A 15,821-nucleotide genomic window follows, 5' to 3' on the forward strand; every position below is an offset into this window, starting at 1 on the left:
CCAGACCAGGAATTAAAGAGAATTATCAATTGTCGGGAGACGGAGCCACACCCAGGAAAGTGATGGAGGTTGCAATTACACGGGATGGGGTTGGGGGGGGTGGGGTGAACGGGGGCGGACTGTTGACTGGGATGGAAGTTACATGGGGGGCGAGGGGTGGGGATGCTCACGGGGGAGATGGTACATGATGGGAATTAGTAGAGTGGGGCATTTAGAGGACAGGGAGGGTATTTAGAAAGGGGGCATTTACAGTGGGAGCAGTGGGAAGAAATAGAGGGCAATATTTACACAGGGAATTAGTTATGCTAAAAATGCAAGGGGAAGGATTCTCCAGGTTTAAAACTGGAGGGGGAGGATACTCCAGGTTTAAAATGGGAGGGGGAGTGCATATTCTCCAGTCTGTTCATGGGGTGTTTAGGTGTGGGAATTTTGACGGGGAGGGTAGGGATTAATTACATGGGGGGGGGCCTGTTCACAGGAGGAGCATTAGATGGGAGTCTGTTCACAGGGGTTTTTTGATGGGAGTTTGTTCCTGGGGTTATTTAGATGGGAGCTTGTTCCTGGGAGTGCTTAGATCGGAGTCTATTCCCAGGAGGGGTATTTAGATGGGAATCTGTTCACAGGAGGGGTATTTAGATGGGAGTCTGTTCCTGGGGGTACTTAGGTTGGAGTCTGTTCAGGGGGTAATTAGATGGGGGAACTGTTCACAGGAAGGGTATTTAGATGTGAGTCTTTTCCTGGGGGTATTTAGATAGACGTCTGTTCCTGAGTATATTTAGATGGATGATCTGTTCACAGGACGGGTATTTAGATGTGAGTCTGTTCCTGGGGGTATGTAGATGGGAGTCTGTTCACAGGAGAGATATCAGATAGGGGTGCAGACGAGGGGTAATTAGATGGGGGCGTCTATTCAAGGCCTGGGGGGATTCGCAGTGCAGGAATTTACCAGGGGGGGAAATGTTGCCTTTTTTAAACATTGAGTTGGGAGAGGAGGCCATTTGCGGGGGGTAGAAATAATTTGCGGGGGAGGGAAGAAATTTATGGGGGGGGATAAATTTGCAGGGGGAAAATTGTGACGGGGGAATAATTTGCTGGGTGGAATTTTCAGCATTCTGAATGCACATCTTGACTCACTCTTCCATCAGTAAAAACACCCAATCCCCTTCTAATGGCACCTTCCCATGCAAATACTGGAGATGAATCACCTGCCCTTACACGTCCTCTCTTTCAACCGTCAGGGCTGCAAGCACTCTTTCCAGGTGAAACAGTGATTTACTTGTACTTGCACAGTGGTGCAGTGGTTGGCACCGCAGCCTCACAGCTCCCGCGACCCGGGTTTAATTCTGGCTACTGCCTTTGTGGAGGTTGCAAGTTCTCAGTGTGACTGCGTGGGGTTCCGCCAGGTTCTCTGGTTTCCTCCCACAGTCAAAGACTTGCAGGTTGATAGGTAAATTGGCCATTGTAAATTGCTCCGAGTGTAGGTAGGTGGTCGGAGAATGGTTGGGAATGTGGGGTTAATGTCGGATTAGTATAAATGGGTGGTTGTTGGTTGGCACAGACTCGGTGGGCCGGAGGGCTTTTTTCAGTGCTGTATCTCTAAATAATAAAATGTTGTATTCACGATCATTGTCCTTTACACTGAGGAAACCAAACACATGTTCAGTTTTGCTGAGCTCTTCCAATAAGACTGCAAACGTGATGCTTAGCTTCCAGTCACTTGTCATTATAATTCCCTGCCCCATTCCCATGCTGACCTCTCTGTCCAGGGCCTGCTCCACGGTCTCAATCTTCCGGAATCAGCAGCAACTTCAAAAGCGCACGTGATAACTACTCCTCTATTTGTTTTTGACAGCGGGGGTTAGGAATGATTCCGCTGTCCATTCAATCATTCATGCCTTCCACCCTATCACAGTTATTCTCTTCAGTTCTTTTATTCCTTTCCTCTGTTCCCCTTTTCCCACCCTCTGTTCTTACTTAAATACTGGTGCAACAGGACACTTTATCGTTCTGGCGAAAATTCTCCAGCCGGGAATTTTAACTCTGTTCCTCTTTCTAAAAATGCTACCTTGACTACAAGGCAGTTTCAGCACTTGCTGTTAATTTCTCAGCTTCCCCGCTTCCGCAGGATTTTGCCTTTTTACAGAAGGAAATGTCATAGAATGTTATAGAAGAAGTGAGGTTGCAATTGAATGTAAAGAGAAAGAAATACATGCAATAGAAACATGACTTTGGAGAGGCTGGCAAAAAGGGGCCATGAGGGGATGAGGAAAGTGGTCTCATTAGAAATACATTTTGTAACTTGCTGCCTTGCTGTCGAGGGCAGCCACCTCGATTGCCATGACCACATCACTGTTTTTCTTGCCCAATTTTGCTGTATAAGCCCACTGTAGAGCGGCAATGTGTTTCTGAATCGTACCTCTCAGAAATGCCGCACAATTATACTCCATATAAGGACTGTGTAGCTTTCGAGGGTAACTTGCCAAATCATTGAGGAAATGTGATCACTCAGTGAGACTGTCTGGAGAATCAGAACACAAAGACACACTGACTGGTAATCAGAAATTCCAAACATTCACCATCGTTGAACTGTGCAGGGAGGGATGTGATGTGTTCCTTGTAAGCATTACAGAATGTGTTTTATAAAAGGTGATCACTTGGAATCAACAAAGAATTTCCATTACCGAAATATATGAAAAGCAGCTCACAGTCTGCAGGACCTCAGAACAGTCACTGTGTGTTTTGCTGTTCTGTTCAACTGAGAGGAAGCGCCTGACAATGTGATGATTTCTGTGACATCAACAGACTGCTGTAGGACATTTCACCTCGGACTTTGAACTTAGCTACATAAAATCCACAAGGACAAAGTATCGGGGGAAGAATGTGACAGCTTAGTGACTGCAAATAAACTGATCTCTTATTACAAAGACTGAATCACAGTACAAAGATACGGTAATCGGTGAACACTTTCCAAAATGTAAAACCCAAAATCAACAGGTCACGATAAATGACTAAGTTCAAATCAATCAGCAAAGTTAGGTAAAGCAGGAGCATCAATTCTCCCTGTGGTTTTAAAGTAAAATAGATGAACTCGTGAAATGTTCAGGCTGTTTTCTCTACCTGCATATATAGGTTAATGAAACAGTAATACTGTTAATAATGTAGTCAGGCGAGTGAGGCTGTGTTACTGTAAACGGTTAACTCCTTGTGATCCAATCATCAGGAATGTAGCCTCGAATAATGTCATTTGTTAACTCACTATGATTCAATGCAACGATGGGAGCTGAAGGTAGATGGTTGTTTCAATAAACTGCCCACTGTAACTCAATAAATAAAAATGAATCTCAGCCTGATATATCCGGGAGTAAAAGTAGATCTGGAGAATTAAAATAGCCTGAAGATCTAATGCTGATCAATGAATTAGCACAGCTGAGGTTTCACTGTAAAGTTACCACAAGTAGAAAAGCTTGAAATGAATTCATCCCCCGGATGTAAAACAGCAACTCTCCTGAAATGGACATTTAACCAAAGAATTCACAAACTGTATTGGAACCAGGCTAATAACTCTGATAACTTTGCCATTCACTCACTGGTTTCTGCAGGGATATCGGGTGCTGTCGGAACCTGATAGGTTTGTCCCCCTGAGTTATGTTTCGCAGGTATCAAACAGACTTACAATACAGTAAGTATGAGATATGGGTGTTGACAGCAACTGGTTGCCACAGCAACTTGACTGACTCGTACATAATGATGGAGGTTTAAGATGTTTGGTATGGGTCTCTTGTATCTGTGAGAAGCCGGCCAATCCTGTAAATCATAAATATTGGTACTTAATTCATTTAGAGATACAGCACTGAAACAGGCCCTTCGGCCCACCCATTCTGTGCCGATCAAAAACCACCCATTTATGCTAATCCTAAATTAATCCCATATTCCCTACCTAAACTCGGGGCAATTTATATTGGTCAATTTACCGAACAACCTGCAGGTCTTTTGCTGTGGGAGGAAACCGGAACATCCGGCAGAAACCCACACGGTCACAGGGAGAAATTACAAACTCCGCACAGGCAGTACCCAGACCTAAACCCGGGTCACTGGAGCTGTGAGGCTGCGGTGCAAACCACTGCACCACTGTGCCACCCTGATTAGCCATTAACATTCTGAAAATGGTGCAAGTAACGAAGGAACATCCAGTTAGCACTGATATTCGGATGTAACTTATGCCACACATGCAAGATCCTATATAAACGTTGAAATTCGAGGATCTCCTTGTCAACACGGTAATTTCCGAGTATCTCTGTCAATAGATAACATTAACGGGACACAATAAATACTGACAGTTGCAAGGTCTCCTGTAACGAAAATCTTATGGACACAGAAGATATTACCAGACTCCCAGAGATTCTTTTCAAATGCTGTCACTTCAATGGACAAATTGTATTTATTGATAAGCAATCCCAGAACTGTCTGTCGATAACATAAATCCAGAGGTCTATTTGTAAATGCTGAGAATGCCCTACGATTCTGTAAAAACTAGTACATAGTCTCACTCCCAGTATTCTCTTGCAAATAAATTCTCGCACCCGAGGGATCCCCTGTACACGCAACTCCCAATCCAGGGATGTCATGTAATTGTTCAAATGGCGAGATGCAATTACCGCCAAGAGCCGCGAATATACGTTGTTAAATGAGAAAGCAAATACAGTAAAGCATGCTTCAGACAGTTACTAACTGGATATTGTAGTGTTTTGACAATTGTATTGTACATATTGTTCACTTGAGGCTACCATGCACACACGAGCCAGCAGATGGCACTGAAAGAGAAAGTGAAAGAAAACAAAGTAAAGAAGACTCCATTATGTTCAAGAGTTTGCTGACTCGGTCCTCAGTCTTTTCCTCATATGTCTTATTAAACTCTGCTAAACCACAGGCCAGTCCAGAGACCATCAGAGTCGTTGATCCTTACAAGGAACAGGCAGCAGTAATGAGGTGGTTAATGAAACAAAAAGACAGTAGTTTACTGAATTAATAGTTGGAGATGGAGGCTCACCAGGAACTAACGAGCAGAGATAGCACAACCTGTGGACACTCTGAACTGCCATATGTATCATAATTTCTATATATACTATATGGCAATTTGAATATACACATTGAAACTCCCAGAGCATACTCTTCCAGCCTATTGTTCTCAGATGTTGATCCATTCTCTCCCTCTTTGTAAAGCTGCAGGTGCCTGTCAGTCATTGACGCAATAGTAGAGTAACATTGCAAGGAGAATCTTATTGATATCAAAGAGAAACCTCGCAGTGACACAAATAGGTCCCTTGGAAAGTGCCATGAATCACAGTCAATAAACAAACAAGGTCAGTAACATGCTTTCTTCTGAACACGTTATATGTCAAACGGTGTACTTGCCCAGATATTGCACAGACATGAATTGAAACTTCCCAAAGCCCAGAATATAATTTGATTGACTGTTCCACTGGTGAAAACTGCACAGCGCAATAGTTACATTGGTATTATACTGTCCATATCTGCCTGTGGATTCTGAACAGTGTCATGCTTGCATTTAAACAGTACTGCCTCCCTCTGCTGGTGAATACTGCACAATACAATTGTTGCATTGATACAGTAATACCTCCATTCTTTTGTAGGTGTGACAGTGCAGTATTATATTTATATAGCAATGATGAGTGCAAAGACTACAATGATGTAGTAATGTCTACCTCATTTGGTGAATACCAGCTTACACCTCTGGTGGGGAAGACAAAGGAGTGCACTGGCTACATTTTCACAGTGGTATCCTCGTCTCTTTGGAATACAGAATAGTGCATTGCTTATTGTTACGATCAGGTGACGAGGGTCACACTATACCCCAATTGTCCTTCTTCTCATTTGACCGCAGCAGGGTTTCTTCCTTTATAAACACTGGATGTACTTAACACTCCAGTGAGTGTTTTACCTTTATCCTTTGTTGTGATCGTAAAAGAACCAATTGGACAAGTTTTCTTGAGTTTAACCAAGGAAGAGGTGAGTTTATTATACTTAATAATTAAACGTTTAAAGTCGGTTGCCAATCCATGAATTTAAAAAAATCCCCTTTTTATAGCAGGTTTTCTTGACATTATGTTTAATATCATAATGCTTACCGCCACTGGTAGATCCACTTCCATAAACTGCACCAAAGGCTCCAACTGATGCAATATGTGTTTATCCAGTATTTCATAACTGTTTCATGGTCAAGAAAATAAATGTGCACGGCATCTATAGAATGGCACAATGAACATCAACTGGCCACTAACCATAAACGGACAGTATTTTCATAAACTGACCTCCTACGGACAAACTGAACAAGTTCAAATAAACTGACCCCGACCACACATCTAAACTATTCAGAAAATGCTGCGTGACTCACTAACTTAACAGGTCTCTAAAGCGGACACATCGCAGCAAAATACATAACCATCGACATTGATTTGTTTTGCGAAAGGTTCTCTTCTTTTCTTCTTGTCCTAGATGTGCATCTCTTTAAGGGAGCTGCGGCAAATTGTAGGTGCCTCTCCACTCTCACAGATATGAGGTTGCTTAGCCTGCCCAGTACTCATATTTCGCTTTTACTGTCTTTGCTGACAGATTCTTTTGCACGACTAGGCCCTTCAGAAGCAGGAGAACCAAGCTAGCAATACCAATCTGAACAGTCACCCCTCTGACTTCAACACGCACCAGTTCAGCATTTAGCACAATGCATGGGAATGATGGTGAGATAGCACAGTCTGTGCAGGGTGAAGTTAACATTGCAAGTGAGCAGCACGGGTAGTGGTGAAAGGCACAGTAGAGGACAGAGGAGGCAGGCGAGTGCGCCCTGACCCAAACATTGCTGAAGAGTGTGGGGAATACCAATTCAATGCCTGGGTGTTCACGCAAAGGAAATTGGAATAGTACCAGCAGAGAACGGTTGCGTGGGTAACCTGTCAAAGACTTTCAACATCATGGATGAGACTATGGAGGAGCCAATAGTCTATGACTGGCACCTGGACGTTCCTGTTCATGGAACGAGTTGCCTGTATTCTCTTATGAAGAATGTGTTGTCCTCTACGGAAGCTTACTATGCAAGAGCCCTGGTAGCCACCAAGGCCAGCTTTGATTGAAACCCAACCTGCTGCTATTGGGGCTTTGGTTTCTACAGTGACTTCCAGCCTCGAAAAGTCGTGAAGCAGCGTTGACAGATTTAGTGGTTCGAATGGAGAGGAGCTTTGGTCGGATCAGTGGTGTCCTTTAGTTTTCTCTCATGCAGATCAGTGAGCGATAATGCACAGTCCCATGGGATCAGACTGGCGCTACGGCAGCTGCAGGTAGTGTCCTCTTTCAAGAGGGAAGTACATCTGTGCCCTTGACAGACCCTCGTCCCATGCCCATGGAGGCACCAGCAATGCAGTCCAGATGCACCAACCTGACTCCAGTCCCATTCTCGGTCGCACCGCCGAAAATGCTGGTTGTAAATATCTGCAGTACCATTTTTACGACGGCTGCACGCGTCCACCACGCTGAATTAAAAGGGGCAGCTCTATAATTAGAAAATACCAGCCTTCAAGGGAACACTATTACGTGGGACATGAATGAATATTAATTTGAGTGCAATTTATTAACGTAATATTAGTCAAACTTTTATCCATGTCAATTTGTGCAAAATGTTTTAGTAATAACTTCGGGCCCTCACAGTGTGTGGGCGTGGGAATGCCTCATGCAGGGATTTTCTCTGTCCAGGTGCAGACGAGATTTGACCTAAATGTAGGGGAAGAATCATCTTCGTGGGTCACTTGGTGCAGGGGTGGGATGAAGGGGTTTGAGTAGCATTTCAATGCAACCAATATTTAGTCACTTGTTCTCAGACTTCACATGTTACTCGCTGCTTCACCATGCAATGCCAGGCACCACGTGGTCAGCTTTCGATGTGGTCTCCAATTCTGCTGCACAATGACAGTGCAGTGACTGGCACGACAGAGCCATCTCTCAGTGTGGGCTCCAGGTCTGGCTGCTGATACATGGCAGTGGGAGGGAAATATGAAATAATTGTCAAAGAGGACCACATACCTGCCAATATGATAGGAAAGAGGAAGGTTGAGTCCAGGGTAACTGCTACTGTCGTGAGTCAATAGGGGATCCGGACACCGAGCACGAACCCATACTTCCTCCAATTCAACTTGCTCGTCCATTACAAATACCCGCTATTCAAAAATACAGGAGCAATTTTAGGGCTGAAAAGTGGTAATATAAAGTTGATGTGTTCATTGAAGCCTCATCGAATCGCCGTTTGTTCTCAACAGAATAGACTACATTGTGAGTAACAAATACCATGTATTCAGTTCGAAGTAGGTACAATTAGATGCTTGTTTCATCCAGAAAGAATGTTTGGGACGCTCTCTGTGAGAAGGGAAGAGGGGAAAGAACAGGTGTTGCATCATTCAACCATTGCATGAGATGTTTTTTGTTGCAAGAGGAGTGATTCTGGGATTGACAGAGGACTAACCAAGAGCTTGACAGAAGGAATAGTGCCTTTGGATTGTTGAATGGGGAAGGGAGGGAATGATGCCTTTAGTCGTCACATGGCGCTGGCGGCTTAAATTGCAGAAAACAGTTGAATATGTAGGTGTTGCTGTGGCAAGTGAGGACAAGGCTAACTGGATCATGGCTCTGGTGGTGACGAGAAGGGATGAGGGCGGAATTGCAGGTTACGTGCCTGAAGAAGGGAACTCTTCAGCCAATCAAAGACAGAAGCCAATTCGGAAATGATGATGTGGAAGGTGGCATCATTGGAACTGCTGTAACAGAGATGCAGATACCTGGAGAAGGCAATAGAGACCTGACACGAAGCAGGATGGGGGAGGTGGGGTGCATAATCGAGCTAGGTCTCTGGGTTGGTGGCTACAGATAGACACTGTGAGCTACCTGCCGATCCTCAGTTTTAGAAATAAGATTTCGAGGAATCGAATTGGGGATGGGTCGTGTAAATGTAAAGTAGGGCTGGTAGCTGGAAGCAAAGTTAATTCCTTTCAGCTGAGAATGAGGTCAGGAAACTACAATGAAATAGTCATCAATGTACCCAAACAAGATGTCGTGTGCTGGTGGGACGTAAAGGTGTCAAACAACTGGATGGCGAGGCGAGGGATTGCCATGCAGAAAGGCTGCATGTCCTATTCAGAGATACAGGTGTAGGTGGAAGATACATCCTGGTGAAAGATGGACTGCAAAGCGACTGGACATCCCGGTGTGGGATGGAAAAGTACAGACCTGAATATTTTGAATGGGCTAAGTTGCAGATAGTTTGAACATCCTGGTAAGAGATGGACATATTGAGGGTATGGCCGTCCTGATGAGGGATGGACTTGTAGGGATCCGAATTTCCTGAATGGATTTAATGAGTTTTAAAGGGATTGATCACCCGAGTGAGAGATAGAGTTTTAAGAGAATTACATGCTCTGCAGAGGGAAAGAAAAGTTTAAAGGGAATGAACATCTTGGTGAGAGATGTAAATGCAGAGTGGTTGGACGGCCTGGGGTGGGATGTAGTTGAAGGAATCTACATATCTCGTTTACACTGTTGGACTGGATGTCCATGGTGAAAAGGAAACATTTATGGCCCGGAAACCAGAGTAGCTAAAATCGTGGATGGCGACAGAAGAAGACAAGGGGAGAAAGTGCAATAGAAAGAGTTAAGATCCATCGGAAAGGAACATATTGAAATGTTGAGTCTTACGATGTAGCCTTGTTTGTGGATGTTTGGAGGATTTCGAAGGGGCTGTGCGCGGTCACAGGCACGGGGTGAAGATGTCAAGAGGAAATGAGTTCAAAGATAATATGGGAAAGGATGACATGATGTTCAGTGATGGACTCATGGTCTGGGGGAAGTGGAACGATATGTCAGAGAGTTTCGTGTTTAGGCTCCCCAAGGTAGAGGTCTTTACAACAAACAACAACAGCGATTCCATTGTCAGCAGGTTTAATGACAATGTGAGGGTTGAGAGAATAAAGTGCTGCACATCACAGGGAGATAGATAAGAGAGAGTAAAGGGGGCGGAATTCATTTCATAACACTTGCCTCCATCTTAACACAAACCTTCACTCTTTTACTCTCTCCAGTCCATCCTTTTTCCCTGATTCTGTATTTGCTGAAAGTAATTAATCTCGACTAATATATATTTCTGACGAAATCGCAATAACGTTCAAAGCTGGTCCTGTGTCTCTCGCCACAGATGATATCTCAGCTGTTATGTGTTTCCAGCATAATTCGTTTTCAATTCAAATGATGTTCGCCGTCTGCTGGTGGATACGGGTATTTCAGTAAGCCGACGAATCACAAAAATCACAATTTTCTGGAGAGTAATGCATGGTGTAGCTGCTCTCCCGACAGAGTAACAATTGCGCTCTGCTGATGACTAACTGAAATGTTTAAAATTGACGGCAAAAACGCATGAATTACTGACCAGTTTCTCCTGCTCTCCCACCATACTCCGGGATAGTGTAGCGCAGGAAAACATTATATTGTATCTCGAAATTGGTGTATATTTAGTCCTTGAACCACAATGCAGTCGTTAATATTGACAAAGGCACAAATTCCAACTGCAACATTGAATAAATCATTTTAATTATTTTTGAAGGTTATTCCCATTGTACATGAACACTTACATTAGAAACTGCAGTAATTTGTCCATATCGAGTATGTGGTGGTGGAGGAAGAAGTTACAATAAATGCAGATTAAAGAGACAGACCATTTATTTGTCACCTGACGTGTTCTAAACCTTTTTAAACAGGATATGGAAAAGTGAATCGGTTACAAAACGAACTTTACATAAACTCTTCATTAATAAGCAATGGTTTTCATCTCTGTAACAGTGTTGGTAATTACATGCGGAGTAATATATCTCAGTATTTGTACAGACAGAGAAATGATCCGAAATCAATTCTGTTTGGTATTTTAATTAAACAGAAAACACGCACCTTCAGACAAAATAAAGAGAAAAGCCAAATCTAGTTATTTCAAAACAATGTAAAATGATGGTTGATAAAAAAATAAAGTGATGTTTATATCGTAAAACAAAGCACAATTATCGTGTTCACACTGTTGGGAAAGTTTATGCCGTTCCTTCAGATTTAAGACAGAATAACACATCAGTCTGTGATCCACCTCCAGACATCATACATTGGATTTGAGGCTGACTTTTACCTGAAAGGACAACAAAAACGACTTGAGAGGTTTACAGCAATGTTAACCACCAAACAAATACATCAAATACAGTATATGATCTCTTCAGAATATTTCTGCTTCAATAAGCCTCTTATTTCTTTAGTAAGTACAGAAAATGTTCTCTCTTTTTTGAGATACAGCACTGAAACAGGCCCTTCTGCCCACCGAGTCTCTGCCGACCATCAACCACCCATTTTTACTAGTCCTACACTAATCCCATATTCGCACAAGATCCCCACCTGTTCCTTCATTTCCCTACCACCAACGTCGACTGGGGGCAATTTATAATGACCAATTTACCAATCAACTGTAAATCTTTTGGTGGTGGGAGGAAACCCAGTGAAAACGCAGACACAGGGAGAACTTGCAAACTAAACACAGGCAGTACCCAGAATTGAACCCGGATCGCTGGAGCTGTGAGGCTGCGGTGCTAACCACTGTGCCACCCATCATCTTTCTGATACTTTGGAATCAATATCGATATTCTTAATATCGGAAACAGCTGGGACTGCACACTGTCAGCACAATACACGGAACAAATTCTAAAACATTGGTCTTACCAGACTGATGGAGATGTAAGATGTTGAACTACACAGTCAGTGCCCATCTTTGGTGTAATGTCTGCTATTGTGAACGTGTCACAGTGAACATCCTCATTGTTTTCAGGAATGGAGGGAGGCATCAAAGCGGGATCAGTGCGGGTCTGAGAGCTCGAAACTGCGGAGGGAAAGATCATGGATTAATGATTGGACTGAAAGCGGGATCAGTGCGGATCTGAGAGCTGTATACTGTGGAGAGAAAGATTATGGATTAATGATTGGAGTGAAAGCGGGATCAGTGCGGGTCTGAGAGCTGTATACTGTGGAGAGAAAGATTATGGATTAATGATTGGACTGAAATTGGGCTCAGTGTGGGTCTGAGAACTGTATACTGTGGAGAGAAAGATTATGGCTTAATGATTGGACTGAAAGCGGGATCAGTGCGGGTCTGTGAGCTGCATACTGTGGAGAGAAAGATTATGGCTTAATGATTGGACTGAAAGCGGGATCAGTGCGGGTCTGTGAGCTGTATACTGTGGAGAGAAAGATTATGGCTTAATGATTGGACTGAAAGCGGGATCAGTGCGGGTCTGTGAGCTGTATACTGTGGAGAGAAGGATTATGGATTAATGATTGGACTGAAAGCGGGATCAGTGCGTGTCTGAGAACTGGATACTGTGGAGAGAAAGATTATGGATTAACGATTGGACTGAAAGCGGGATCAGTGCGGGTCTGAGAACTGTATACTGTGGAGAGAAGGATTATGGATTAACGATTGGACTGAAAGCGGGATCAGTGCGGGTCTGAGAACTGTATACTGTGGAGAGAAGGATTATGGATTAATGATTGGACTGAAAGCGGGATCAGTGCGGGTTTAAGAGCTGTATACTGTGGAGAGAAAGATTATGGATGAATGACTGGACTGAAAGCGGGATCAGTGCGGGTCTGAGAACTGTACACTGTGGAGAGAAAGATTATGGATTAATGATTGGACTGAAAGCGGGATCAGTGCGGGTTTAAGAGCTGTATACTGTGGAGAGAAAGATTATGGATGAATGACTGGACTGAAAGTGGGCTCAGTGCGGGTCTGAGAGCTGTATACTGTGGAAAGAAAGTTTATGATTTAATGATTGGACTGAAAGCTGGTCCAATGCGGGTCATCTATATACGTATAACGTAAAGGGGACTGGAATTTGTTGGCCTCGGAATGTTTTCCATCTCCATTCACCGTGTTGTTTTTTTTACTGCTGGGTGATAGCAGATGAAATGGATCAGCTAAGACTGAATCAGGGTGTTCAGATTGAGCACCTGGAAGATTTCCAGTCAAAGTGTTAGCAAGAGAGATATCACACACCGAATAACATAAGGGTGTCTTTTCTAAAATATTTCAAGCATTGTTTTGTCTAATTTCCTTTAATCACAACATGTATTTAAATCAACCAGCAGTCTGTGAGATCGCCGAGTGGAACGAAATTCAAAGTAGTGACAGAGAGCTGGTGACTGTGGGAGTTTAACTCACCGAGAGTGGAGAGATCACCGCCAGCACTTGTGAAGAGATCATCAGGACTACTGTCCAGCAACAAGTGACCATCCTGAGTGTCAATGGCTCCAGTCTCAACATCATCATAATCACCCGGAACCAGACCTGAGCGGAAATAATGATTTTCACTGAAATTAAATGGTATCACTGAATACTTAGAATTATATTATTAGACGTCAGTCGACACGGGCCAGCCAGGGTAAACTGTGATCTTCAGCCGCAGTGAGATTAGAGGCTGGCGAATGATGGGACCGTGTCCTGTCACGATAGGCGAGTCATCGCTCATGCCATGTTTAAAATGCAGCCTGTAATCGATTGAAAGGAAGGGGCAGTGTAGGATATTGGTTGGGAGACTGACAACCTGCATGTTTGGCAGATGGCAGCAGCCAGAGCAAGGTTGGCGCCCAGGTTTTCGCATGCCTCCATGGAAGTGCTCCTCCAGGCAGCAAGGGCAAGGAGGGAAGCGCTTTTCCATCGGGACCGGAGGAGGAGGCCAGTGAGGCAGGTGGGGAGGGCATGGCAGGAGATTAAGCAGGGAGTGAGCAGCCGTGAGGTAGTCCCATGTAAGAGGTTTCAGTGCAGGAACGGGATCAATGCCCTGATATAGCATGACAAGGTGAGTGCAGTCCCTAACATTAATTTGACAGCCTTAAATGTCACAAATGATAAAAATTAAATTAGAGAAGTGGTGCCTCACTCATTTGTTCAGATGTTCCTACACCATGGAGCACAGTTCAGTGCCCACCTTCTTGGAGAAGCACAATCTTCAGTGACACTGCTGTTCCGACATTTGCAGGAAGCAGAGCCTCTGATGGTAAGCCCTCTCTGGTGGGTAGCATCTTCTGCACTCAAGAAGCTGGTTGCGTGCGGCTGTGTGCCCTGTTCATCCACACTCTTTTCCAGCCTCATGATTATTGTCCCTATCTGGGTGCTGCAGCCCAACTCCTGGGGACTGCAGCTGCTTCCATCTCTCATTCTCCTCCACAATGGGAGGCCTCAAAACCGGCGTGGCGTAGACATATTGTAAATTGCTGCACGCACTTCTCAAGGTCTCCATTCTTTTTACTTGGTGTAAGGAAGTTTCAAGTCTGAGAGGATGCTCATCCTAAATACCTCTGTTATGATCGCCAAGATAGGTCAGCCTCCAGATTGCCAATACCGCGATACAGTATCTCTCCCCCTCCCTCCAGTGCCACAATGCTTTTCACAGCCAAAACTGACCTTCCTCTGACCTTCCCCCTCCTTATAGATGGCGAGTCTCTGAAAACTGTTGTCACCTTTCATTAAATTGTGAATGGTTTGGAAAATTGCCATGAATTTCCTGTTTATTGACTCAATTGCCTGCCCAGTGCCTTAAAGTGCAGCCTCCACCCACCAGCTCGGCCGCTTCCAGGAATATCACTTAACAGAGTAAATACGTCGGGCTTCCTTTGCACTGCTATCCAGCGGCAATTTCCCTCCCAGTCTGTCGCCACTGTGTGACAAAATGCTGCCCTCCGTTTTAAAGTCACATCTGTCCCATTGAATCACCCATTCAACATACACACAAATGTCACATTTCACCGCCCACACAACAGTGTCAGAAATCACAATAATTGAATGTTTCATTCCATTCAAGTATTGGTTGCAATCGGTATTATTTTGCAGACATCCAAATTATTTCTCCTTTCTTAAAAACTAAAATCCCTCAGCAAATCCCCATGCATTCAGCAGCATCATTTTACAGCGATTAAGTTCTGATATATTTAGTTGTTGATTTTAGATAACAGACTGCGTGATGGATTAAAAAAACGTGATGGTAACAAATAAAAATGTACCCACCCTGAATACTGGAGGAGTTCCCTTCAGGATTTTCTGATCCAGGATCCGTATCACCCAAACTGTGACTGGTGTAATATTCAATCCGATTTAGGGACTCAATGGAATCAGCAACTGTTAAACACAAACATGGATGGTTATTGGAGAGATCGATTGGGACGTTCCAGCAAATAACATAATGCCGTCATCATCTGGTGACAATGTCCTGGGACTTTGTATCTGACACGATTGTGAAACATTTATCACAGGGACTGCAGTAGTTCAACAGCAACTCGGGATGGACCAAATATGTTGGCTCATCCAGCGAGCAGTTAAAACAATACACAGTACAGCTGGTGGGTCAGATTTCAGACATCAGAGCAGAGACAATAGTATAAAACATAATCAGTTCGCACAGTTTCATAATCCAGAATCCCTCCATCCTGTCCGCGTTTCTTTCAATTTCAGAGTCTCAAACGGATGGTGGTGGCTTTAAAACCGAACCCCACCCCGGATAATGGGGCAGAAAAGTGTAAAGAGTGCAAGGAGACGAATAACGGATTTGTTCTTTCCTGGTATTTTTTGCAACCTGAGAAATTAATCTCAATGGTTAAATTGCCCTCCAAATATATCGCAAGACAAAACTTTTATCGATTTGCCAGTGTTGTTGCCCCAGTATTGTGAAACAGAATTTGTAGATTAATGT

The sequence above is a fragment of the Heterodontus francisci genome, unplaced genomic scaffold (assembly GCF_036365525.1).
Source record: "Heterodontus francisci isolate sHetFra1 unplaced genomic scaffold, sHetFra1.hap1 HAP1_SCAFFOLD_101_1, whole genome shotgun sequence".
Taxonomy (NCBI): domain Eukaryota; kingdom Metazoa; phylum Chordata; class Chondrichthyes; order Heterodontiformes; family Heterodontidae; genus Heterodontus; species Heterodontus francisci.